The sequence below is a fragment of the Desmodus rotundus genome, chromosome 10 (genome assembly GCF_022682495.2).
Source record: "Desmodus rotundus isolate HL8 chromosome 10, HLdesRot8A.1, whole genome shotgun sequence".
Taxonomy (NCBI): domain Eukaryota; kingdom Metazoa; phylum Chordata; class Mammalia; order Chiroptera; family Phyllostomidae; genus Desmodus; species Desmodus rotundus.
The window spans coordinates 92,749,670-92,776,263 of NC_071396.1; the positions used below are offsets into that span (position 1 = coordinate 92,749,670).

Consider the following 26,594-nt stretch of genomic DNA (forward strand, 5'->3'; position numbering starts at 1 on the left):
GATATTTTGCTGAATGTCTTATGTGGGTTACGAAGATGCATTCAGACGAGATTCTGAACTTGCTGCTCTAGAGGCAGCCTGGGCACCGAGTGGCTGCCCCTCCCCCCATTCAGTCCAGACCAGGGGAAAGGAGGCAGACCCTCCCTTTGCATGAGCACTGGAGGAGGAGGCCGGCTGTATGATTTGAAGTGTCAAGACTGTTCTTTCTACCAACACGAATAATTTAAGCGACCCCTATTATATATATCTTCACCAAGCACTCAGAACACCTTAAAGTGAAATCTTTACCACCTTCATAAAAGGAGATTCTCACAGGTGAAGGGGACCCATGCTGGTCTTCCCAGCAGACACTGAGTGCTTTGTGAGGGACCCTGTGGTGGTTGAATCGTTCTGGGCTCAGATGCTGTTTCCCTATTGGATCAAGGGATGCCTTTCTGTCACTTTACCGAATCCTAAAACACAGAAGCTGTGCTAGAGAGGTGATGCTGTTTTTTGAGACCCCAAACTGAAACCCAGGTCAATAGTAGCTCATGAGAAAAGAGACTTGATTTGAGGGGAGGTTCTTAGAAGTACCTTCGTGCATTCCCTTGTTTGTTCCTCTGTCACTTACTGGGTTCACTCTAAAGAATTAATGAAGGCTATCTCAGGAAGAAAAGCAAGTCTTCTCTCATTTAAGAGTCGTTACTGGGAAATACACTAATTCTGAGAGACTGAATAATTCATGTCTTGTCTGTTGTGATCGCTTTAGCACAGCTTGGCTACTTTATTCAAATTCCTGTGTTGTCCTGTCTGATTTATTTCACATACCAGCTCAATCAGGACATAAAGAGGAGAAACCTTTCCGGAGTTCAGTGTGGCAATGCAGTATTAGAAATCAGTGGTTCTCATAACTGGCCATATCCCTGGGGATGTCATCATATCTGACTGCTAAATTTACTTGCCCCCTATTAAAAATCACAGAAGGCATGCATGTTTGGGGAAAAGTCACTGTTTTGCTTCAAATGCAAGCAATCAAATTTCAGGTGCATCTGGGTACCCATTTATTAATATCCCATAGTGATCATTTGTTTGTCCACTAATGTTTGATGAGTTGAAATTCTGAAGAGTCATTGTCCTCAGTGTTAAGAATATAAAAATCGAAGAAGACACGTTGCGTTCCCTCAAGAATCACACAGACTTGAGTGAGACAGGCAAATAAAGTGCAGGTTATAAAGGAATGTACTAAATGCAGTGAACAGAAATGATGACCCTCTGAATCACATTGGGGTCAGGGCTAGAAAGCTTCAGGGAAAAAGCCCTTGGAGAAAGCATCGAAGAATAAAAGGAGTCAGGTGGACTAGGAAGGAGAGAATGGACATTCCAGGAGGAAAGATGGGCGTGTGCTAAGGCTTGGATTAATGACACAGAGCGTGTTGGGAGTAGATAGGAGGGGGGAGCAGTGGGAAGAGTACAGATAAGAACCACCTAATATTTATTGGCTCCTTACTATGTGCCAGATAGAGCTGTAAGCCCTTCGCATATGTGTCTGAGGTAATGCCCATACAACCCTAGGAAACAGCTGTTATTACCTCCCCCTTACCAGTGAGGAAACTGTGGCACAAAAACGTTAACCATTTACCTCTGTCACAGAGCTAGTAAGAGGAGGAGTTTGGATTTGAACCCTCAGAGTTCACTCTTTGAATCACCTGTCTTTGGATCCTGTGTACAAGGAGGTTCAACGTTATCCTGGAAACTCTGATTTATTTTAGACACAGGATTGACTTGGACAGAATTATCTTCTGGAAAGGTCACATGGAGAGCCCTGTGCAGAGGCTGGAGGAGGAGAGGCCAGCTGGAGGCCTTTTACATAATCTAGGTGAGAAGTGATAAAAACCTGAAACACACTGGTGACAGGAGACGTCATCAGAAGTGAATGGATTCAAAGGGCATTAAGCAGGTAGAGCCTGCAGGACTCTGGCTAATGGGATTTAGTTGTTGAATGAGAAGGTGGAATTTAAGTTATCTCCTGGGTAAGTGGATATCACCATTCATAAAGAAGGGCAGACTCGGGGATTGGATGCTAAAGGAATTCAGTGTGATTCCTGTTGAGTTTTAAGGGAAGCCGTGGGTGTGGCTTAAATTGCCTGGGGCAGTTGGTAGAGTCTGAGGACTGTAGAGAGAGCCTTGGGCATTACAGCCACTTAAAAGATGAGCAGGGGGAAACATCTTTGCCAAGAGTGGTCTGGGCAGAGCAGGAGAAACCCCAAGAAGTCCCCAGGAGTGTATGCTTTATGTAGCACAGGTTGGCAACGCTGGTCACTGTGGCTTTTGGGAGAGTGTTTTCAATGCAGTTGTGGGTTCAGAAGCCTGTGAAGAAGGGGTGGCAGAAACTGCCATATAGACACATCTTTCCAGGAGTCTGCCTGTGTAGCTGTGTATTCATGTGAGTCAACTTCTTGAAAACACACCATGGAACATTTGCCGGAGCCCAGAGTCAAGAGGCTGGAGCATATTCCACCCTTGGTGTATGGGTAGTACTGAATTTCAGTCCCTAGGCACATATTGAATGGGACTTGCTTTATTGTGTTCAGGGCTAAGCCTGGTACTATGCGGTATGGGGGGAAATTATGTAGCATAGGCTTCTCCCTCAAGCAATGTTTATTCTAGTCATAGGAATGAGGCGAACATGGGAAACCAAGACAAAAGGTGAGCTAAGCTGTCAGTCAGTGGGCTGTCACAGAAGGGAGAGATCAGAGTTGGCTGGAGTCCTTGTGGATGCAGGCAGCAAACTATACTGAAGGATGGAGTGAGGGAAGGTCTGGGGAGCAGGGTGTGAGCCTGGATGTGGAAGCATACGTGGAGTGGTGTGTCGGGGCTGGGGGAGGGAGGCAGTGAGGAGCTCACCTCCCACCTCCTAGACTTAAGGCCTTTCTCTTCTCCAGTTGTCTTCTTGACCGTGTGCCTCCTTGCAGCCCCCTTCTTCAGGAACTTCCCACGTGCTCACAACCTGTGTTGCTTGGTCTCTGCATCCATGTATCTCATGAATCACTACGCTTAGGGGAGGTATTTGGGCATCTGCTGTCTGTTATGCCTGTGCTCTTTTTAGGCTGTCAACTGGTTCTTCTTTCAGCATTTCCCAGTGGTCCAAGAAGGACATGAAGGGGAGCGAGGAGAAAAGCTGTGGGTGGGAGTGGGGGAAAGAAGAGGAGGCTCGGATGGTCCCAAGAGTTTGGGATGATTGGATCATGCCGCGAGCCCTTTGTAGAGGAGACTGAAGTTATTGTAATAACTACTAGGTAACAGGCCACCCCAACCCTTAGTGGCAGTACAACTACAGCCACTTGATTGGGCTCCCAGTGCTGTGGATGAGCCTGGTGGGGAGGGCTTGTCTCTGCTCCTTAATGACTGGGAATTCTGTCGGAGTGAGTGGGACAGCGTGAGTTTGCCAGACCTCTGCCTGCCTTTGGCTGTTGGCTGAGTCTCTCTGCTCTTCTCCATGTCCTATCGCCTGGGCATGTCTGGTGCCGGGACTGGGACGGCTGGAACAGTGGCGGCTGCCAGGGAACCTCGCTGTCTACACCACTGCTCCATGTGGCTGCCTTGACCGTCCTCACAGCGTGGCAGTTTCTGTGTGGTTGCACTTCTTCCCTGACACCCTTCCGGGAGAACTGGGTGGGAGCTATGAGGCTTCTTGCGTACTAGCCTCAGAATTTTCAGATGTCACTTTCACCAGGTTGTCTCGGTCAAGCATGTCACGAAGGCCAGCCCAGACTATCACACCTGGTTAAAGCCCAGCTTTTGGTACATGGCCACAGGAGAGGAAGGCACCACTTGTTTACCTGATGTGCTCCTGACAGAAAATAAGGTCCCCAGAGAAGTTTATGAGACCATCGCAGTCCTCGTGGGGGAAGGCCCTTGCCCAGTGGCTTAAAGAGCCCTGAATTAGGAGCCAGGAGACCTGAGTTCTGGCTATGGCTTTAGCTCCACCTAACCAACCTTAGAAAGGCTTTGACCTGTGAACTAAAAACCTGGTCTTATAGGTTTATATTTCACTGTATAAGACCAAGATTCTGGATTAAATGGAATTAGACTGGTTGTAAAAGAAAAGGAGTGATTACCTCCTTTTCCCTCTGTCTGTGTCTCTGTCTCTGCCACACACGCAGCCACCCATACAGCAGGCCCACACAAATCCTTATATTCTCTATCAGCTAGAGAAAGGGTTGAATGTTCTCCATCAGGTCCATCTTGGTCCAGTTCCTGCTTTTGCCACGTAATAAACACATGGTCCCCCAAACTCATTTTTCTCATCTGTCAAATGGGGATAACGCCACTTACCTGGCCAATGGGTAGCCAGTATGGAATTCAGTGTTCCATGTCTGCTGAGGGTAGACTCTCCATAAAAATCATCATTGTTACTCTGATTATTTGCCCTGATGAGAATCCAAATTTCCGTGACATCTGGCTGGACTCCTTTACCTCATCCTCATGCCGTGTCTGGTCCCATTTAGACATAGTTTCTTTATTACAAAGTGCCAGTGTCTGGGGGGGGTGTGCGCGCGCGTGTGTGAAAAGGTGTGGTTTCTCGGGTTGTGTGGTGGCACTGTCTGGACCTATCAGATGACTGGATGAATGATGTGCCTGTGTGAGTGTGCAAGTGAGTGTGCAAATGTGCTTGAATGATTTAGATCCAAAACCTGACCTATACAACTTACTTATCACTCAACTAGATGATCGTGTATCCTCGTGATGACTTTTGAATTGATTGAAATTTATATCTAAATATGATATTCTGGGAATTTGCCTCACTCCCTGTCAGAATGAGTGGGGCCATGAGATCCTGCCTTCCTTAACGTGCTACATTCTGACTGCAGAGGCTGCCCGCCCTCAAGCCCCTGCTCTTTCCTCTCAGGCAATCACCAAGTTCTAGCTACCGGAACCTGGTGTGCTGAGCAGGCATCCAGTGACGGAGGAAACCCAAAGCCTGCGTCCCGAAGGATAAATAAGTAAAGATGTTTGTCAGACTGCACTGAGTGCTGCTTCTCACCCTTGCACCTTTGACAGGAGCAACTGGATCGTAAGGTGCACTTGTTTAAACCCTGACTGCTACGGAAAAGTGCTCTGTCCACGTGCCCTGGTCGGCCCTGCCTGCATACACTCTGCCTTTCTGAGGCCTGTCATTCAGTGAAGCAAACGAGTTTAAAAAGAAGTGCTGTGCAGCCTCTTAGAGCGGTAAACAAGAACAGTTCAGGTCTTTTCAGGAACTTGAAGCCAAGGGATGGTTTGTTTTTTTGGTCTCCAGGAAGAGCCCATACAGAAGGCGGTATTGACCTCGCTGCTTTGGCTGGCACCCACCAGGTCCCTTCCTGGCGCTCACATTCCCCCGGCATGTAACTCAACACCTGTCCCTGTGCCTGCAAACAGAGCTCACAGTGATGGCCGAGCCCCTCCTGCCCCTGCCCTAGCAGCAGCTCGGAACCCTGTCACCTAGCAGCTCCCATCCTGACAGACCAGAACCAGAGACTACAGTTCTCCCCAGGATTTTGATGTGAAGCCAAGAAAAAAAATTAATCAGAAAAACAACTCGCAGGGGAGGTCTTGGGATCAGAACAGACTTCCATTTCTATTTCCAGATCTTGAGGAAGCAAAAAAGATGTAGACATAATAGCGACCTTTAAGACTGGCAAGTAGCTCCCCTCTTTAGTAGAGAGGGGCATGTGGTCTGAATGGCGTTCTCTCACACTGTGTCAGTGCCAGCCTGTGGGAGCCACCCAACACCCCCTACTATTTCCGTCTGACATCGCCAAGCCGAATCTCTGGTAAGTAAATAATTCATTTGGAAGTTGGGGATGTTAGTGGAAAAGTCAGCTGTGAGGAGCTCAAATAACAAGCCCCAAACGTGATAGCCACTCTCTGGCCCTCTGAGCGAAGACCCGTCAGTTCTATTGGACCTGGACGGTAGTCTTGTCTTCCGGCCTGTCTCTCCACATCAAAGTCAAGGAACTGTACCTCTCCATCTCTGAATGCCATCTTTGTCCCCAAAGGCTTGTGTGCACTGGGCAGATGGGGGTTTTCTCTCCTAAGTCCACCAGGCGCATGTGAGACTGCATGACTCACCAGAGAGATGAGTCTCAGTTCCAATACCTCTGTGGGTTTGGGGAGGGGTCAGGCCGTGAATAAACCATTACGTGGCTGATTCTACATCCCTCTCTTTCACCACAGAAACCTCAATTTCCCTTTTTGTGGAAAACAAAACCCTCTTTCAGTGCCTCATCAACGGGACTGTGGCCTTCGAATTGCATGGTGTCCCAGGGAAATTGTAAAGATTAATGGTCCTTTGGGATGGAGTGGCTGGGAGAGCCCCTGCCCCCTGTCCATGGGGGAATGATGCGTCTCCACTTCCATCCTTCTGACCTCGCTGCCAACCTAATGTGTACAGGAGGAAATTGATCGGCCTACAAATGATTCTTGAATCCACAGATGTGTGGCTGAGAGGCCCTGAGGGCACCCACCGCAGGATCGGCTGGGTCACACGGTGCCCTCGCCCCCACCACAATTCAGTGTCTGTGTGGAGCTGGGGGAAGCAGTGAGTGATGATGGGGCCACAAATCTCAGATCGCAGTGAGTGGGGGCCTGGAGCAGGTACTAAAAATCAGAGGGCCTCCTGAGGCCTGGTCCAGGGAGCTTTCTAGCATGCCAGGCTGAGGTCATTCCCAGAAAGAGATAACAGAACAAAATCAGACACAGATGGCATAAAAATTTGCAAGCTGTAAATGTGATATGAGGGTGACATGTGATGCTTATTGCATGAGTGAGTTTCCTTACCCTTTTGTGCATCTGGATTTGGCGCTCGTGAACTATTAATTAAATACCTACTCGGTGCAAATTTTAGCATCTTCCCTGGGCCTGCCGAAGACTGCAGGTATATTCTATGAGCTGCCTGCTGGTAAAGCTCTCTTGTAGACTTAGGGAGTATATGTGGAGAGGCTTCTGCCCTTATAAATGCCATGGCTCTTCCAAGATGTAATCAGAAGTCAAAGATGCTTCCAGTGTCACCCAAACTGCTATTTAAAGACTTACCTGTCACCACTTTGTGAGTGGTCTGTTCATTCTCTTACCAAGCTTCCACTTTCCCACTTTTGTTCACGTTATTCTGACCTTAAACGCCTTCTCCCGCCTCCCTCATCTAGCCAGCTTGCACCTTCTTTCCCCAGACCCTCTAGAGCACCTGTCACCAGATCAGTTATGTAGTGGCAAAGTGGGTCCCCATTGTTAGACTGTTATGTTGTGTGTTTGTTTACTTATTATGTTGCTTTCTCCCGTGTAGATTAGGAAATCTCTTTGGGGATAAAAGATTTAATTTATTGGCATTTCCCACAGAACGTAGCATAGCACATTACACATAGCAAGTACTCAATAATTACTAATTGACTCTGTATGATTAATTTCTGGATGGTAGAGAAGTTGCTATATCCCATTTCTACCCCTAGGGAATTTTGCTGTCCAATAAGTGAGAAATGAGGTTACCTGTAAGTCTACATAGGGATGCTTATTAACTACAACATTGTGGAGTTGGGAGGACAAAGCTAACTTCGCAGTATTAGTTGGAGAACAGCACCCAGAGAAAGGGGATTTGGTATAGGTGCAGAGGGTTTAGTGCATGTTACTGAATGCTGTTGGAAATGTGCTTGAAGATTTCACCTGTGGAGGCCTATTTTTGTAACTGCTCAGGTCATGAGATTACAAGTTGAATTTGAACATCACTGTGGTCTGCCCTGGTGGGGAATTGAATTCAGTAGTGCCCTCCCACTATTCTGTGCTTTCCCTTGGAAAGTACGCTTCCTTTGTGGAATATGGAGAGTTTAATTACTTGGAAGAGACAGTGTTGACATTCGGAAACATGACCCAATAGTGACAACTCTCAGACACAGTGATAGTCACCTAGAACAAAAATCCATTTCAGCAACTGTTTGGAACTTGATGGGACAGGCTGCAGGAAACCGGGAGGAGCAGAGTGGCCTTCTGGTGGAATCATCAGGGCCACGCAAAGCACCGGAATGGCCCTTGGAGGAACCAGAATTGCATGTTGGGGACTGATTTCAAACGTCCGTTTCAGGCTATAAACGTGACTGTGATTAAAATGGATTCAGGAAGATGGTTTCCCAGCCACAGGGGGATACACTTGAAGATTTTTAAAAGTGTCCCCCACCCCCTGCATTTTTACTAGCATCCAAGATTTTTCCAAGCATCAAACCAGAGGGAATGTTAATACTTGTTTTAAGCTCACAATTTGGGCTTTAACCTATTTCTGAAATGTGATTTCTGAAATATGGAATTATGGACCACTTTGTAAGAGGTCAGCCCTATCAGAAGGTGCATTGGTACACAGCAAGGATGTTGGAGGCAGGAGACCTTCATTAGGAGCAGGAGACCTGGATTCTAATTCTTTTCTACTTAGACCCGTGTGGTTCAGCCTCAGGCAAGAAACGTAATTTCCTGGGCTCAGTTGTTTCTTCCCTACCACTAAGGTTGTATTAACTATCTGAGGTTAGAGGTCTGAACCCTTTATTAAATCTATTAAATTTCCTTTATATATCTAAATTCTTTGATTCCGTTATTTAATGAGATTAATCCTGCTTGCTGCCGGGCAACCTTGGCCACTCTGTTCTCTGGACTCCCGCCCTCCCTCTTACACACTTGGCCGCCCTGCCTCCTCAGTTGCTTGTCTCCTTAATTCCGTCTGCAGTGTTGAGCATAAGGCTTGGGGCACAGTACACACTTAGTAAATCCTTTTAAATGAATGAATGATTGATGAATTTATGAGTGGCTATTGAGCTCTGGGAGCTCAGGTGTGATAGATCACAGAGGAAGGAAAGGCAAATGCAGTTGCAAGTCTGGGAAGTTTCTTGGTGGGTACAGGTCAGCAGGCCTGGCTTGTTGGAAACCTGCATTGTTTGTCTGGGTCAAGCCCACTTTTGTGACCCAGCAGAAACACATTTCACTACACAATAAGGGCCCAGCCTTCCTGGTTTACTGCCTCACAGAGCAAGGTGACGTGTGAACGGGCTGGTGAGTGCGGTGGGCACAGCCCACTTGTACCCAGATGGCCAGTACATGGTTTACGTGTGCCAGGGGAGGAGACACTGGCAATGTGGTTTCTCCATATGCAGACTCACAGGCTGTCCACACACGCACGCACGCACACACACACACAGAGTGACTGATTTGGTTTGGGAGTACACTGTACTTACCCATATTTTGCTGTGTGTAATGCACACCCACGCTTTTGGCCCAAGCTTTCAGGAGAACTATCTTTTGTTTTAATTTTTTAATTCAGTATTTTATTTATTTATAATTAGATAATTTTTTATAGAGGAATTTTAGCATTTATTTTTGAACATATTTTGGTAAGAAATTTTATCTGATGCCATGTTTGTATTTGAGCACTTTTTGCCCAGATTTTTGAGGGAAAAATAAGGATGCACATTATCCTGGAGCATAATCATTACATGCCATGGATATAATAACGGGCATAGTAATCCTGTGTATAACGCACACAGAAATGTGGGTGTGCATTATTCATGGCAAAATACCGGGTGACCAGGTGACCTTGTGAGAGACCACATGATATAGTGTAAAATATCCTGGATTCGGAGGCAGGAGACACAGATTACATTTTCACCTCTGGTTTGCTCTGAGCGCGTAACCTGAGAACAAGTGACTTCCCCATTCCCATCATCTGTCTGTAGAATGAGGGCATTGGCCTGCCTGATCGCAGAGTTCAAAACGAGGAATTTCCAGACAGCACAGTTTGCCTGTGAAGACAGTGAGTTTCCAGTTGCTCTAGTTCCTCCCTAGCAGGGGTTCTGGGCCCCAGGAGTGTGTTCTGTTAGAGGGTCTTTCCCGCCTGAGACCCTAATGGGGTCAGCTGACTTAGAACTGCATCGGCGTGGGCCAAACTGATGTCAGGGCAGAGAGAGGGATTGCATGCTTCGCTCACAAGTGAATTAATGACCTGCCATGGCTGTTTTGATAGTGATGGTGTCATCCCCATTGTCCACCATTTTTGAATCATTTTTGAAAGGTCATTGTTGGGCAGTTGCATATTCAGAAGCACCCACAGCTTCACATGCCCATTTACTTGTGCCCTTTCTCTTCTTCATCTGAGAAGCTGGCACCTGAAGTCTCATAAGACTTCCCACATAACCTGCTAGAGAAGCTGGGGGCCAGGGTGCCCTGCACCACTGTCTCTCCTCAGAGGCTCTGTCACCCAGGTCTCCAGTTGTGCTTAATGGTCCAGTTGCCTTTGTTTAGAGAGTGACATTCATTTTAAGCATCATGTGTGTCCTGTGTTGACGTCCGTTCCCCAGACTCTTTGCAGTCCTGTCCTGGTGTCTCTGCCGGTAGAGATCTTCATTCACGTTAAATGGTTCTGACACGTCACAGTCCTGAGAGAATTATGGTGTCACCTCCATTTTACTGGATTTCATTTTCCTGGGACTATTGAGGACACGTTTTCACACATGTTGTAAATATTTATATTTTAAGGAGAACATATCCTCCTGTGGTCACATGCTCGCACACGTACACACACATACTCACCCTTTCCGTGTGAGTTTCCTACGGCACTGGAGCAAATTACCACAAACTTAGTGCCTTCAAACAATGTAATTTTATTACATTGTCGTTCTGGAGGTCGGAAATGTGAAGTGTGTCTCCCTGGGATAAACTCAAGGTGCTTGCAGAGCTGCGTTCCTTCTGAGGCCTCCAGGAAAGTACCCTTTCCTTCCTTTCCAGCTTCTACACCTGCAGACGTTCCTTGGCCAACGGCTTCATCCTTCTGTGTTGAAAACATGCGACATCAGGCCCTGTCCTTGCTACACTGCTCTCTCTCCAGTTCTGTATTTTCTGCTTCCTCTTCCACTTTTTAGGACCCCTGTGAACACAGAGAGCCCACCTGGATAATACAGAATAATCTCCCTATTTTAAGGTCAATGATTAGTAACCTTAGTGCTATCTGCAGTGCTAATTGCCCTTTGTCATGATACTCAGGAGTTCCAAGGATTAAGACCCGGGACATCTTTGTGGGGGGCATTCATTATTCTGTTTACTACGCCTTATTTTAGTAGTGCTCAATACTTGGCTTCACACAACATTAAAAAATCATGCAACTTTGCCTTTACCTGCTTGACCTGTGAATACTTCCCTAAACACAGTCCTTTATATTGGGAAATGAAAATAATTCGCTTTCTGTTTAATCCAATTTGCTATAATTTGTAGAACTGTTGGAGCCATAACACCTTCAAGATATATTTTAATAATAAGGCATCTGTATATTTATAAAAGAGTCTGACTAAATATTTTCCTTCATCAGAGGTTCTGGAAAATCTGCTTTTCATTGTTGGAAATATTTGAATTTGGATTCAGGTCTTTCACATTTGAAGTATCTGGAAAAGATAGTTTGGTTATGCTGCTTTAATCAAATGTGTAAAAGGCACAGAAGAGGGTGACAGTGTTCTCACTGAATTTACAAAGCCGGGATACTGGGTTATCGTCCAGTCAGTGCACACTGTGTCTTGGCAGGTGTTGAATCCCACCCAGGTGCGATCCTGGCTACTGGGCAAAAACTTGACTCTCGTGGAGTTGTAGGTGCACACACGGGGAGAGGGGGAGTTGTTCTGGGCCCTTCCGTGACCATCAGAAGAATGGAAAGGCTGAAGAACAGACTTTGGTCAGAAAAACAGGAAGTCTGCCCGAAGGCGCTCTGGAAGGCCAGAGGGATGAGGCACTGCTGTTTACTGAGAGTTGTCACAACTGCCTGGACCTCATCTCCCCAGGTGCTGGCAGGGGCCCCTCCCGAGAGACCTTCCAAGGTTAAGCATTTACAGGTTTTACTGGTCTTAAGTCTGGAGGTGTTAAAGTTTGGGTTTTTATTCCAGAGCGTGACTGCGGTCAGTAGGGCTCCAAGGATTATTACATCAATACCTTTTGGCATTACGAAGTGAGAATAGGCATATGCTTAAGGCTTTGCTTAGAAAGGTTGTCCATGTGATCATTATATGAATGACCATGTTACACATTACACTCTGTGGCCATTACACCCAGAAAAGGAAACTGCGAGAATGCTGGTGTCGGGAGAGCTGAGGACTTCCACTGTTTAACGCTTGTGATCGATTACTTCATTTCTTCGTGCTTGGAATGGGAATAATGATTCCTGTCCAGTTTACCTCAAGAATTATTTTAAAGACCATATGATGCGGATGTACTTTGAGAGCATCAAGGGTTGAATTTTTAATGCTCTAAAAGGAAAGTGGATCAGAAAGGGACACTGGGAAAGGTAGGTTGTCCTCTGTTTGAGTCACCAGTCCTGCGTGCTAATTGACACGTTAACTGGTGGACCGCCATGCAGGGGCAAAGCTTGTGCTGTATGGGATGGAAGGCAGATATGTTTGGGCTGGGAGGAACACAAGTTGTTCGATCCATTATCAGTTTAATTCTCATTTTTGATTGTTTTCAGGTGTTTTATCTCCAGCGACATTTTACATTCACAAAAATGTATGGGATGGCTGTCTTGGGAAAACAAACTGTTGAATAAATTTGAATTACATCTTGATTTCTCTCTCTCTCTCTCTTTTTTATCCTCACCTGAGGACATGCTTTTTGATTTTAGAGGGAGGGGAAGAGGGGGAAGAGGGGGTGAGAGAGAGTGAGAGAGAGAGAAACATTCATGAGTGGCCTCTCACACACACCCCAACTGGGGCCTGAACCCAGAACCTAGGCCTGTACCCTGACCGGAAATTGAACCTGTGACCTTTCGGTTTACAGAACAACACTCCGACCAAGTGAGCCACACCAGCCAGGGCTCACTGTACTCATGGACACATGGAGCTCTACCGTATCTTGGACCATAGGCTTGGAGATTCTAAAATCATAGGATGCGGAAGACTGAAGTGACTTCAAAATTATCTGGGCTTTTTAAAAAGAAAAAAAATTATGGTACAAGTTGGTGTTCATTCGGTATAATACAATATTTTCATTTATCCATGAATTTTTAGAGTACCTGTTCTGTGCCAGGCTTTGAGCTAAGTGCTAACACACCGAGATGACAGACCCAGAGCCTGTCTGTAAGGGGTTCATAACCCAGAGAGGAGAAGGGCATTAAACAATTAGTGTTCACTCTGCTCCTGCTGGGTCTGGTGGGTAGGAGGGTGTGCAGGATCGACCCACAACAAATAGGAACCGTCCTTAAGATCGCCTGGGGGCGAGGCAGCAGTGAGGAAAGGCTAAGCATTTCCTATCTCTTCCTCTAGATAAATAAAATAAGATGAGGTCCATAAGAAACCACTTTTCACTGCCTGCCCCATGAGAACCTCTTTTCCTTTCCAGTTCTGTGCCAACCTATGACCCTGGAAGCCTAAGATCTATTTTTCACCATCATTCTTCTTATTGTTATTATTTATGACGGTCATTGTTTTAACTGCTCCAAAGAGATAATTGCCTTAGTTGCTAAGGCAACCCAACATATTGGGTATAAGAGCAGCCAGCAGAAAGATTTTGCCAAATTGCAGGGCTGGGTGGGAGGTGTGGGGTGGGAGAGCAAGGGAGCTCAGCTGTGGAGCTTGAAAATAGCCATGTTCAAATTATCTCTGCATTTCTTCCACTGAGGAGCGTGAAGCCACTTGGAATCCGGTGCCTGCCAACTCCTCACCCACCCCTGACGCTTCCTATTTTCAACCCAGCTACTGCACTCTTTCACTCACCCTCAGTGCTCAGCCAAGAGCTTCCTTGGGTTCCATTTCCCAGGCTCGCAACTTCTGTCTGCTGCTATTCAGCCCTGAAATGGTTCTTGCCCTTTATTTCTGGGGCCTGCAAGGATGGAGATGGAGTGGGTGCAGCACACAGGAATATATCCCTGGACCCCCTCTCTGGGCCCTGCATGTTGCCCATTTCAAACAGATAAGAGTCCCTGGTGATCTTGCTTAGGGCTGGTAGGCTCCTCCCCAACTTGGGGAAGAGAGTATGCTGATGACAATGACCCATTAAATAGATAAACTGAGAAGGCATGTGGACACAGGGATGCAGCAGAAATGGCTGAGCTAGGCCTTGAACCCCTGGTTGCTGACTCTTTCACCCTATGTGCCTTAATCAGTGCCCTTGGCTTTTGTCCTTGGCTACCATCTTAGTCTGAGGTCTTCAGGTCATTTGGCTCCAGTCTGTGTCCTGTAGTTAGTTTGTTATTTGAATCCTGACTGTGGGTCCTTATGGCAAAATGGGGAGTGGTCCAGAGGGGGCTCTGGAACAGGAAGAGGTAGGAGACGAGTGCATCTCATTGGCTAGCTTTGCTTTGCAACATTGGGCCATCCAGAAGTAGCTATTGCCATGAAATAGGATAATGGGCAGGGGAAAGGGCAAGATGACAAAAGAGTCTCTTCCCAGAAGATATGAGTGGTGCTCATGACCTCTTTCAGCAACTCCGTTCTCCTTGTCTTTCCTGCTCACCAGGCACACACACAGCCCCAGGATGTCCAGAGAGGGCCAGCCTGCCTCTGTGTCCTTAGCAGCCTCCAGGGTGTCTTCCTAAGTGTGTCTCAGGGCCCTCTGCTAGAGAGCCGCCTCAGAGTTGATCTATCTGAGCAGGTTAAATAAACAGGTCTGTGTTTGGGTTAATTATCACTGGTTCTGTTGCTCTCCATTACTGCTCCATCCGGGACTCTGGCCAAGGAGCAGATGGGAGAGGCTGCATCATCACCCCTGCCTCCTCATTGTGTCTGGCTCTCCCTCCCTCCCTCCTTCTATTCCTCTCTCTCTCTCTCTCTCTCTCCTCTCTCTCGTTCTCGCTCTCTCTCTCTTCCCCCCCCTGTTTCTCCCTCTCTTTCTTCATTTGCCTGTGCCCCTCCCTTCCTTATTTTCCTCCCTCTCCCTCTCCCTCCCCTCCCCCCTTCCCTGCTTTCCCTTCCCCTCTTCCCCTCCCCCTCCCTCTCTTTTGCTCTTTCTCTCTCTCTTTCTCTTTTTGGCTGAGCAAATAGGCCAGATGGCAGTGAGGGGAACAGACAACAAGTGAGGCATGGCATATGGGGAGCTTGTTTAATTTCGGCTCCTGTAGGGAAGTAGATTGGAGGAGGTGAGCTACAAAAGCAGAAAATGGAAAGGGGAAGGGTAAAAAAAAAATCCCCAAAACACAACAACAACTGACCCCTCCACGGGGGAAATTGGATTCCATTTACTACTGTTGGCCAGTGGAAGCAGTTGAGAAGGGAGCGGCTCTGCAGCGGAAAGTGCTCCTTCTGCGTCTCCAGGGTGCAGCCCCCCGCCCCTGGTGAGCCCGTCTCGCGCCAGCGCTGCACACTGCCCAGGAGCCTGGCTCTGGGAGGATGGGTCTGAGGGGCAGTGGGAGGTGGGCAGTAACATGGTAAATGGCTGTCTGTTTGTGCATCAATTCCAGGAGGAAGCCTGGCCAGTAATTTAGGGAGAGAAAAAATAGAGGCGTCTGGCTAAAATAAGAGGTTGAGGGAAGACTAGCCCCCAGCTAACCTGGCTCTTTCTTCTCCTCAGAGCCTTCTTGCTCCGGTTCATGTGCCTTTTCAGTTTGATTCATCCCTCCCCACGGGCAGCTGCCCACAAAATCACACCTTGACCCGCTGACCCTGTTGACCCCTGTGCCTTCATGGAAGAGTCTGGGCTTGATCACGGGGAACTGAGTGTAGGGACCTCCGTGAGTGGCCCTCCCACAGAAGCCCTTTGTTTGCTTTCAAAATTTATTTCAGCTTCATGGTGGCCACCTAGAACATCAAATTTAAGGCAGTTTTTAGCTGGAGTTCCAGGAGAGATTCTGGTCACAGCATGTAAAATGGTCCATGGCTTGGTCCTCCAGTGCATGCATTCCCTCAGATCTGTCAAATATATTCTGCTCCCCGCCAGCACCTTTGCACTCTGCCATGGCTGGGGGACCCTCTAGCCAGCCGGTTGACTCCTGCCATCGGGGAAGGCTGTGACCCAGTGCAGTGCCCCGGACTGGGAGAGAGCGAGGAGCCTTACCAATGACCCCAGGAAAGGAGAACCCAGCCCAGGCTGAACTGCTGGAGCAGCAGCCTGACCCCTTCCCTGCAGGAGCCTCCCCAGTCCCACCAGGCAACACTTTCTGCCACTGATAACAGGATTAGGCCACAGAATGGAGCAGATGAGTTTCCTGAGGGGCCCTGCTTGGGAATAGGGGCTCCCTGGCCTGGCATGGGGGCTGCCACTGTCAACACCCTAAGCCCGTGCCTCTGGCGGGGCATTTGCATGTGTGTGCCCTACTGTATGAGGCAGCCAGTGAGAAATGCCTGCGGTGGAGGTTCACACGGGCCACTGCTGCACAAAGCCTCAAGGCCCTGCAGCCCAGCGGCTCTGGCTGTCAAATGTCGCGCACTGGTCCCTCGCAAGCAGCACACTGCTCAAAGCTGGGCCAAAGGCAGCCTGTGCCGGGCTGTGTGAGCCTCGCGCAGCCACCGGGCACCCAGGCGCAGAGCTGCCGCCCGCCTTGCCCAAGCCTCCTCTTAAATAAAAAGAAACGTTTTTTTCGTGCTGGCTTTCAGTGGCAGGCCGGCAGTTTGATCTCCCCTGAATGCCGTCCCCTTGTTTGAGCTTGGGATTCTGAGAAGATTCGGGGCATTGTCCAGGGTGGCGGGATGTCGGATTGATTTCGGGGCCTTTGTGCGGACGTGGGGCTCCTGAATGAAGCTGTTATGCACGTCTGGGGCTGGCGGGCAGGCTGTCCGGCTGCAAGCTGGGCCTCCCTTTGTTGTGGGGGCCTCATTGAGTCCACGGAAGAGGCTCATTTCAGGGTGATTTACTACCACCCAAACACCAGCTGTCTGTTGTGCTGATGCCCAGTCCCCTCTGGGGGGATCTCCTCCTTCTGAAGCTCTCAGAAGCCCCACCCCTTCTTTAAGCACTTACTATATATTCATATTCACATATAAGGATGTATCCATACGTATTACATATTCGTGTATGTGTATGAGTACATACATCCTATACGTACTTTTTTTTGGTTTGTTTTTTAGTAGAGGGCTCTGGGCTGAGGCAGGGGCAGGTGACAGAGCTGCTGGGCTGGGAGCCATGCGGCCAGGGTGCCAGACCCAGCTCTGTCCCTCATTAGTTGTGTGGCCTTGGGCAAGTCACTTGATCTCTCAAAGCCTCAGTTTCTTCATCAGAAAAAAAGTGAGAACATTCTTCTTGAGAGAGAGTCCTAATGTATTTCTTGAAATATTGCTGTATTTTAAAGCTATGAGAATAAAAGAAAAGAGGGTGTCACCTTACCCTAACATTTTTGTAAAGCATTATTCAGTGAAAAATTAAGCCCCAAGGCAGTGAGTGCAAGCCATTGGGTAAAAGGAGGCCCCTCAACCTTGCTAGGCATCGTGTCAGGGTGGGAGGGGAGGCATCCAAACTCGTCTGCCGTGGTATCTGAGAGTCAAGGGCCAATGAGTAAATTGGTACCATGTTCTGCTGGACATGCTAAGTGAACATCAAAGAGAGGCTCAGGAGGCAGCCTGGGATGGGGAAAGGAAGTCAGGGAAGGCTCTTGGAGGAGGTGATGCAGGATTGTTTTGAAGTTCAGGATGGAACTGTTGAAGAGAAAGGCCTGGGAAAGTTACCCTGTGGTGTCTGAGTGGTCGTGGTCATCCCTCTTCAGAAGGCTTTTCCCGATCTTGAAGGCTCCCTTGCTCGAACCAAGGAGCCACGATCGGGTTTGACTGCGGGTCGGGGCATAGTCATTTGTGCAAGGTTGAGGGATGGGTAGGTTGTCAGTCAGCCAGAAGACCATTTAGAAGGCAGCTCTAATAGTTCAAGCAAGAATAGTGTGTAAGGTTTTGTGCCTCACAGGAGTGAGACAACGGTGGGAGGGGAAGGCATTAATGATGTGCACCTGACCTCAGACTGGTTCGATAGAGGGTGTTGGAGAGAAAAGCTGGAGTCTGTGACGATATCCCCATTTCTGTAAAATAGGACAAATAAGAGTACAGCATTCATAGCGCTGCTGACCTAACACATTATAAACACTCAATATATGCCGTCTCTAATAATGATTATTGTTACTGATACTTTAGGTAACCGAGTGGTTGCCTCCAGGCCATGTCCCGAAATGGAGACTCAGCAAAGGAGTGTATGTTTTTGGTGGGGAGAGAATGCGGAGGAAGAGTGGGCTGATAAGTTTGCGCACAGTTCAGTCTTCACGGGCGCTATCTAATGCAGTGTCTTTGGGAGCAGGGTCTGCACTGCAGTTATCTGCAGACCCCCCATAAGGCCGGCTCAGAGCCCACAACTTGCAAAGCACTTAAGAGATATTTGATGAATTTATAGATTAACATATATCCTGAATCTTAAAAATCAGCTAAGAAATAATCTTTTATTCGGCAGATTTTAAACAGTACCAGTTAGTGACATGCACAGGGGCACAGTGAGGAACAAGCAGGCGGGATATGTGCCAGCAAGGAGATTGTGGTCTGGTGTCCATAAAGATGACAGAAAATCTCCGTGCTCAAGGGGTTGAGGAGGGCTCCCAGTGTTGTTCCTGCGTGTCTGAGCTTTGCCTTGGGGTGGGGGTGAAGGATGGGTCCAGCATGCCATGGATATATAAGGCATCTTAGTTGTGCTGAAAGAGCCTCATGTCTTTATCTAGTGCCTGGTGGGCAGAGACAGATCTTGGTACAGTGGTTATGCAAGTCAACCCAGCTTTTATTTAAAAAAAACTTTTTTTAATTTATTGATTTGAGAGGGGGGTGGGGAAGGGGGAGAGAAACAGAGAGAGAGGGGAGGAGAAACATCAATTTGTTGTTCCACCTATCTATTCACTTCATTCTTGTATGTGCCCTGCCCGGGGATGGAACCTGCAACCTTGGCGTATCGGGATGATGCTCTAACCAACTGAGCTACCCGGCCAGGGCAACATCACCTTTAATTGCTGTCTAAAGCTGTGCTCCTAGTGCTTAGGGAGACAGCTGGTATGTGGGGGGCTTCCCAGTTCCCCATGACTCCAGCTTCAACCATACCGACTCTGATGCCTCTACACACAGGGGGTGCCCTGGGCTCCCAGGGTCTGCTTCTCACCCAGGCTTCTTTTCAGGGAGACCTTCATGACCTAGGGTGGGGGAAGTTGGCTGTTGGTCTCTACTTTGTGTGGGTTGACAATCTCATGAGCTTTGGAAAGTTTAAATTTAGAACAACTATAGGCTCACACTTCTGGGACCTGCTCCAGGAGGTGTTATAGCAAGTACTAGAATCTCTCAGTATTTCAGAAAAAAGGAACTGAAAAGAGCCTTAGAAATCCTTGGGAGATAAAAAAAATAATTCTCTTGCCCTGGCCAGTGTGGCTCAGTTGGTTGGTGCATTGCCCTGTAGACTGAAAGTTTCAATTCCTGCTCAGGGCACATACCCAGGTTGCAGGTTCGATTCCCGGTTGGGACGTTTACAAGAAGGCAACCAATCTCTCTCTCTCTCTCTCTCTCTCTCTCTCTCTCTCTCTCTCTCTCTCTCGCCCCCCCATTCTCCCTGCTCTTCCTCTCTCTAAAAGCAATGAAAAAAATGTTCTTAGACGAGCATATAAAAAAATTCTTCTTTTGCTGAAAATGAACGAACTGTGTTATAGAGGAGAGGTGCTGGCTCCAGCCGCACAGCTAGAGAACAGTTGGGAGAAAATTCATCCGGGGCAGCGTGGCCTACCAGTCCAGAGCTTGCTCTGCTTTTTATGTACTGTTTCATATTGCCCGTCTTGAGCCAGATTAAGTAAGTTAATGCCCCTCCCTGTTTCTTAATTTTCCCATGAGAAACATGAAGGTATCGGACTAGGTTAGATCAGCATTTTACAATAGGCAGTCTGTGGAACACACTTACCAGAACATTAAAAGGTGGTAGAGGCCAAAAAGGATTCCGTGAGCAAAAAAGATTGGGAAACACCTGGTTAAGCAAAGCTAAACAGATGTCTTTGCAGTAGGATGTCTCAAAGCCTTTAATATGTTAATGAGCATCATGGTTCTCCAAGTGTGGTCGAATTTATGGTGTTTCACAAATTCATTAGATCACAAGCTGATGCCTACTAGACCAGCTGTTTCTGGACCACTCCCAAGTCTGATTCTAGTGCAGGGGTGCCTCCCTGGCAGAGAGGCTTAGATCTCTGGGTCAGTGGGCCTTTGTAAAGATGTTGCTCTGATTCTTCAGCCTCCTGAGGCTGGATGGGGTTGGGAGAGAAAAGAAAGAGGAAGCTTTGTGAAACAACGTTTCCATTAAGTGTCGCTTCTCTTCACCAAGAGAGAGCAAGGAGAGAAGGGAAGGAGGGCCATTCTGCTAACATGGAGAGGGGACATGGGTATCTTTTCTCTGAGTTAGGTATCTTTCTCTGAGTTAGATCATCAAAGATGATCTCTTTGTCTCCTCATTAATCAGGAAGAATGAAGTTTGCAAATGTAGGCCTAGAAAAGCAAAGGGAAAGAGGGGAGCAGACCAGGACATTTGCTTGCTTTTTCAGAGGAGGAAGGGGAGGAGGGGATATCAGCTCTGGCCCCATGGCTTCTGTTGAGCAAACATCAGGATGGTTCCTGATCTCGGTCAAGCCTCAGGTAGCACAAGAGTATGTGGTTTCACAAGACGTCTATGGCACAAGGTCAGTCTAAGACTATTCAAGGTGCTCCTCGGGAAGAAAATGGTCTACGTGTGGGCATCATATGTGTGTTCACGTGTGCACCTCAAAGGTATGCTGCAGGTAAAGGGCATTGTGTCCAGAGCTCATTTAACTTTCACCTAATCGGGTTGGCGTTCCCGGACCTTGGGTCCAGATGCACAGATCAGCCTCTGATACGCTGCTCTTGGCAACTTAAATGGAGTCTGCTACTTATTGGGCAACGCAGGATGGATCCCGTAACAACACATATTTGCACTCACTGCCTGGGCATGTGGGGGGACACACAAGAAGACATGATAGATGAAGGAAGGTGGTGAACAAGGGTCTCCCAAAGGCTACCACGGAACCTTTGCTAGCTCTGCTTACACCATCCATATTCCCTTGTTGTCACCTTGACCGCTGAGGCTTCCCTGTCTGTGAGCAAAATAGTTATAATGGAGAGACAGTGGGTAGACTGCAGGGGAGTTGTCTTGGTAATGCATTATGTATATACAGCGCAGAAACAAGCCTTCTTTCCTCTTTCCATCGCTGGAAGAAACACTCCCCCAGGGCCAGCACTTAATAATACTCACGACCCCCTTGGCGGCATTCTAAGATTGCCATCATTTAGTTCTGTTCTAGTGAGTGTGATTGGACCCACTTTACAAAAGAGAAAGTGAGGCACAGAGAAACGTGTCACTCCAGGACTCAGAGAAAGAAATCACTTTGGAGCCAGTGTGTGCTTCCAATTCTAAAATTCTATAATGTTGTCAGAAAGAAATGACCAAGGACTGAGCCTGCTCCATATCCAATGGACCCAGACCTCTGGCTGCTCTCTGTTTATGACATCCCGTTTGAGGAGACAAGGAACAATCTGGGAACACCAACCCCAGAAGGCCGAGCTTTGTGTTAAATTCCAGGGGAACAATTTATTCTTCAAGCAAGAAAGTATGGAGGATCTAGGCTGACCTTTTCTAGGCAAGTAAAGAAAAACCGATACATACAATAATATGTGGGTTCTTTCCTAAAAGAGTTTCCAGTTAAGAGATAAAGGATATGCAAATGAAAAGTGCAGTATCATATATCATCAAATCTAAGATGCCATAGATTGTGAGACAGTTTCGAAAATGTTAGAAATGAAAAATTATACACCTGAAGATCAGTGGGATATGGCGATAATACAAAAGGTAAATACAAATAAAAGTTGGTAATCCAGAGCTGTGAACTGTACGTGTTCATTCACCGGTTGTTTCTGCTGATGTGCCAGTGCACGACGAAGTGGCTAAGGGATGGGGCAGGCAGTTGTAACTTTGAGCTCCGGGTGAGGAAGGAGCGGGGGAGGTAGTATGGAAGGACTCTCGGACAATGTGAGACTGTGCGAGGAACTGAAGAACTTGGAAGATTTTCAATGAGTAGAGAGGAGGAAAGTGTGGTGGGGAATGTTCAGCCCTGGGGGTAGGTTGCCCAAGAGGATCATGGAGACCCAAATTCATTCATAGGTGAATTAAAATACTTGTGTGTGAATCAGCTTGGGCAGCTATAACAAAAATAACATAGACCAGGTGGCTTAAACAGCAGGCATTTATATCCCAGAGTTCTAGAGGCTGCTGAGTCCCAGATCAAGGAGTCAGTAGAATCCCCTCCAGCTGAGGGCTCTCTTCATGGCTTCCTTCTTCCCATATGCTCACATAGCAGACACAGAAGCTCTGATGTCTCTTCCTCTTCTTAAAAGGGAGCTAATCCCATCATGGGGACCTCACCTTTATGACCTCATCTAAACCACCCCCAAAGGGCCCCCAAAGGCCCCATCTCTAAATACTTAAACATTGGGGATGAGGGCTTCAACATAGGAATTTTGGGAGGACACAAACATTCGTTCCATAATAATTGGGAACCTGTTTAAATTAGGTATGGGTCCTAGAACTTAAAACAGTGGACAGGCTTGGGAATAAGGCAGCATTATCATGGGGATCTTTTGAGGGGCTACGGACATCTAAGTTGGCCTTTAATTACACCAGATGCCACTGGATTCTTCTGGGTTTCCCATCCCAGTTCCATTCAACTTGCCTAGAGTTCTGCTCTGTGGAGGATATGACAGAAGGGAACACATAGCCTCTGCTCTCAGGGGGCACAGCTAGAAATTGCAAAGCTTCAACTTATGAATGATTTTCAGAATTAGAACAGGTAAGATGGAAGGTCTGTGAGGTACTGATAGTCTGTTAGAAATAATGAAGAAATAGGAGATCGGTGTGGGCTAGTTGATAGGGCTTCTTGGGACTGGTGGGGTTTGTGCTGAGCCTCGAAGATAGCAGGGCTTAGGATGAAATGAGAAAGGGCATGAGTAAAAATATGCAAACATTGAATCACTGTTTGATTTATCTCTTACTTGTTATTTTAGTTCCTGTTATTTATTTATTTCTAATTCAGTTACAGTTACAGTATGAGGGTTATTGAGCAGAATGCCCAGCTGAGCGATGAGCCTCATTTCTAGCATTTACCTATTATGTTGTGGAGTTCATGGCGAGGCAAAGCTCATTGTTTGTTTGTCTAGGGTGTAGTCAGGGCAAAGGCTAGAAGTGAGAGAGGGAAGAAGCAGGACGATAAGGGAAAGTACCTTCCACATCAGCCTCAACACTGTTCCCTGCATCTTAGGAGGAAGATGGAGGGAAGTTCAGAAACTTACCCTATCAGTTTGTAAAAACATTGCTGCTTAAACCAAGTGACAGGAGTTTGGAAGAGTTTGGAACAAAGGAGCAAGGGTCTCTGTTTTATTACTGTTTATAGTTACTCGCAGGCTGTATTGCTCTTTGGTTTATCTCTTATTTGTTATTTTATTTATTGTGAGCTGATTCATTTTGTGTCTCTGCAACCAAAATGCCTGGGTCCTGGGATGCAGGGACTGTTTCTTCGTATCTCTCAAAGAGTTGGGCATGTTTTCTTTTTCTTAGTAAACACTTAATAGTGTTGGCTTCAGTGCTTTTGGGAAATAGACAGGATACGCTTGTTAAATAAAGGAAAAAATAAAAAGTACATACACAAAGAGAAGAGGAAGGACAGTCTATGGTAGTTTGTTCGATTTGTATTTACTTGATGGATTACCCTCCCAATGCAGCTGATGTATCGATCATAGTGGGAGACACATCAGGGCCCCAGTGGCACTTGAACGCCTTGATCACTGGGACATTGACTAGAGGTCGGTGCCGGGGTGAGCCCAGGACTGTCTTCCTCACAGAGAGCCTGGACAGCTATCTCTGGGATCGCAGATGCAAAGTGCGCGTGTCACTGTGAGAGACGTAGGCAAACACAGGACTGCTTCCGAAGAACGTGGGAGCTCTTGGGGAGGGGTCTAAACGGAGCGCTGGTGGTTACATCTTTATAGGTGAGTAGAGAGATTGCACTCTAATAGTGGCAACTGCAGACTTGGCCGATTATCTCTTGCTGTCTCTTGTCGCCTGTTGAGTACAGCTGATACATTTTATTTATTACTTTAAGGGCCACGTAGGTGTCCTGAGAACTCTATGTACTTACCTGGTCCATGGAGTTTTTAACCTAAGATCCAAGGTTGCTATGGAATCTGTATAGGTGGTCTTTTAGGTTTGCCCCTCACCTTCTGAAATTGGATGTACAGCTTTACCTGTATGTGCATTTAAGCATTTTCTAGGAAGGGAGTGGATAGCTTTCATCAGATTCTGTAAATCGCCTGTGACCCAGGAAAGTTAGAGACATTCAAGCCCCTCAGATGTACAGATGAGGAAGCCAAAACTTAGAGATGGTTATTCACTTTCTCCTGGTCATGCAGAGCTGGGACAAATTATGCAGGTTTCTAGTCTTACTGTACCGCGTTCTCTCCTCTATTCCTCTCTGGCGGATCAAGCAGTCAACTTGGCATGTGGATTATTTCCAAAATGCTACTGAGAAGGGTGAGCCACTGCAAAGGGATTAGAGACTGATTTTCTGCCAGGGCCTTTAGTCCAAGACTACTCCTATGTTGGAACCATTGTGAACCCACCGCAGGCTCACCGCAGAAGAGCAGGAGTTTAGTGCAAGGGATCATGGAACCCCAGAAGGGTAATCTGGACAGATCCTAGAGAGCAGGTGTAAAAGTGCTTTTCCACCCTCAGTGAACAGCATTATAAGGAGCCTCACCTCCAGGGATGGGGGCCTAAGAATAGGAAATAGAAACATGGTCTCACTTGCCTAATGTCATAGAAATGTCTTTGCCTAGCTTTTGAGAATCTTATGTATTAGACATAATGCTACCCCCAAATAATAGGAACACACTATTAAAGAGCCCTTTCCTTTGATTCAGTCGCCCACACCTAAGGAAATCCCTTCCTCAAATCCCTAATGAGTGATCATTGGCTTCTTTACCCTGTGACTGGTGTGAGCGTGAATGACCCAGACAAACCTTTTAGGTGAGTTTGGGCTCCTTCTGGAAGCAAGGCATGTGGTGTGTCAAGACACGTGTTCTGGGTGGAAGTCACGGACAAGTGTTTGGAGAAAAATAGTGTAACATTGCTGCTGGTAGTGGATGGTGGACCAGGGAGAGCAGGGTGAGTAAGGAAGGGGGGAAGAGAGCCACATCATGGTCACGAATGGGAACGAAGTCAGGAGTCTTGGGGAGATAGGGTGAAGAAGCATGGCAGAACCCTTGGAGAAAATTTGAGGTCATCTCCCTTAATTATGCAAAGTCTGGTTACAGGTGACTGTTCAAAGGATGCTGGATATCTGGGTACCTGCCATTCTTGGGCAGCTCAAACTTTTAGAAAGTTATTTTTTTATGTTGCACTGACATGTTTTCTTCTTGCATTTTTCATAGATTGCCTCTGTGCCATTTTTTAAAACCATAAAAACTAGGTCTCTCCTTTTTTCTGCCCCACAGGACAACTTCTGTATTTGCAGGCAACCCTACCTTAGTCTTCTCTTTGTTCAACAACATTTATTCCTTCAGTTTCTAGACACTCTGCAGGTCATCCTTTGTAACGCTTTTTGAGTGCGAGGTATGCCCCCTATAAAGTGGACTCCATCCCTCCAGGTGTAGTCCGATCAGTGTGGAGCGTAGCGGGCTTTGTGTAAGGTACTTTAGTAATCAGCTTGACTCCTTGTGCTGTGCTTATAACTTAAACCTAACTAGCTTTATCCATACTAAGATGGTTTTGGATCAGCATCCCAGCCTATGGGGATAGTCTCAAATTTGTTATCTTTTGTCCATTATTTTGGTTATTCCTTTCCATCTTATGCCATCAGTAGGGTTGAATTTTTTAAAAAGCCTTTTATGAGTTTCTGTAAGCAGTTAATGGAGATACTAAATAGAGCAGGGTTAGGGAGTCTGGCCACTCTGATAGAGAAGTTCCTGTGTGTCTCTGATCTTGCCCTCTTAAAATGGGCACCACACACTCATAGTAACCCACAGTAAAACACATATATACCCAGCCCAGGGAATGGAATTCCATCTTGGGAATTTACCCAGCCCCCTTGAGAATGGGTGTGGTTCAGTCACCCACATGACTGTGAACTTCGTCACTGTGGTTCTCCTTGGCTCTCCCACTCCCTGTTGGACTCTGCACCTTAGCTTCGTGTGGCCATCACTGACCTTGAACAATTTTGGATGGTTTTTTTTTCTGTTTAAATTTAAAATCTTCCCTCAGGTATGGTTCTGGAATTTACTATGCCCAAACCCCAGCACAGAGGATGAAAGTCACTCCTTCTTCAGCCTACCGTTGATTGGAGAATGTGGTCAATAGGTTGATATTAATCTATTGATCAATATTCTGTCTCAGCATCTTTGCTGATTTTCTCGAAACTATTCACAAAATGTCCTGTGCCTTTAATTCACTGAAAAATAAGAATTACTAAATTGTTTGTGACCTGGAGTAGGTCACAAGACCTCAGTATACCTGTTTTGTATTTTGTAAAATGAAGGATCTTAACTAGAACAAGTTTTCTGAAAACATTTTCCAAAATGAGATGTTAGGTTAAA

The 26,594-nt window shown here is 46.9% G+C and overlaps 1 protein-coding gene across 5 annotated transcripts in view; it reads left to right on the forward strand.

The window, feature by feature from the left end:
* The window catches only part of SETBP1 (SET binding protein 1), a 348,309-nt gene that overhangs the window by 43,595 nt on the left and 278,120 nt on the right, over nt 1–26,594 (forward strand). The gene's annotated exons all lie outside the window — the stretch shown is intronic.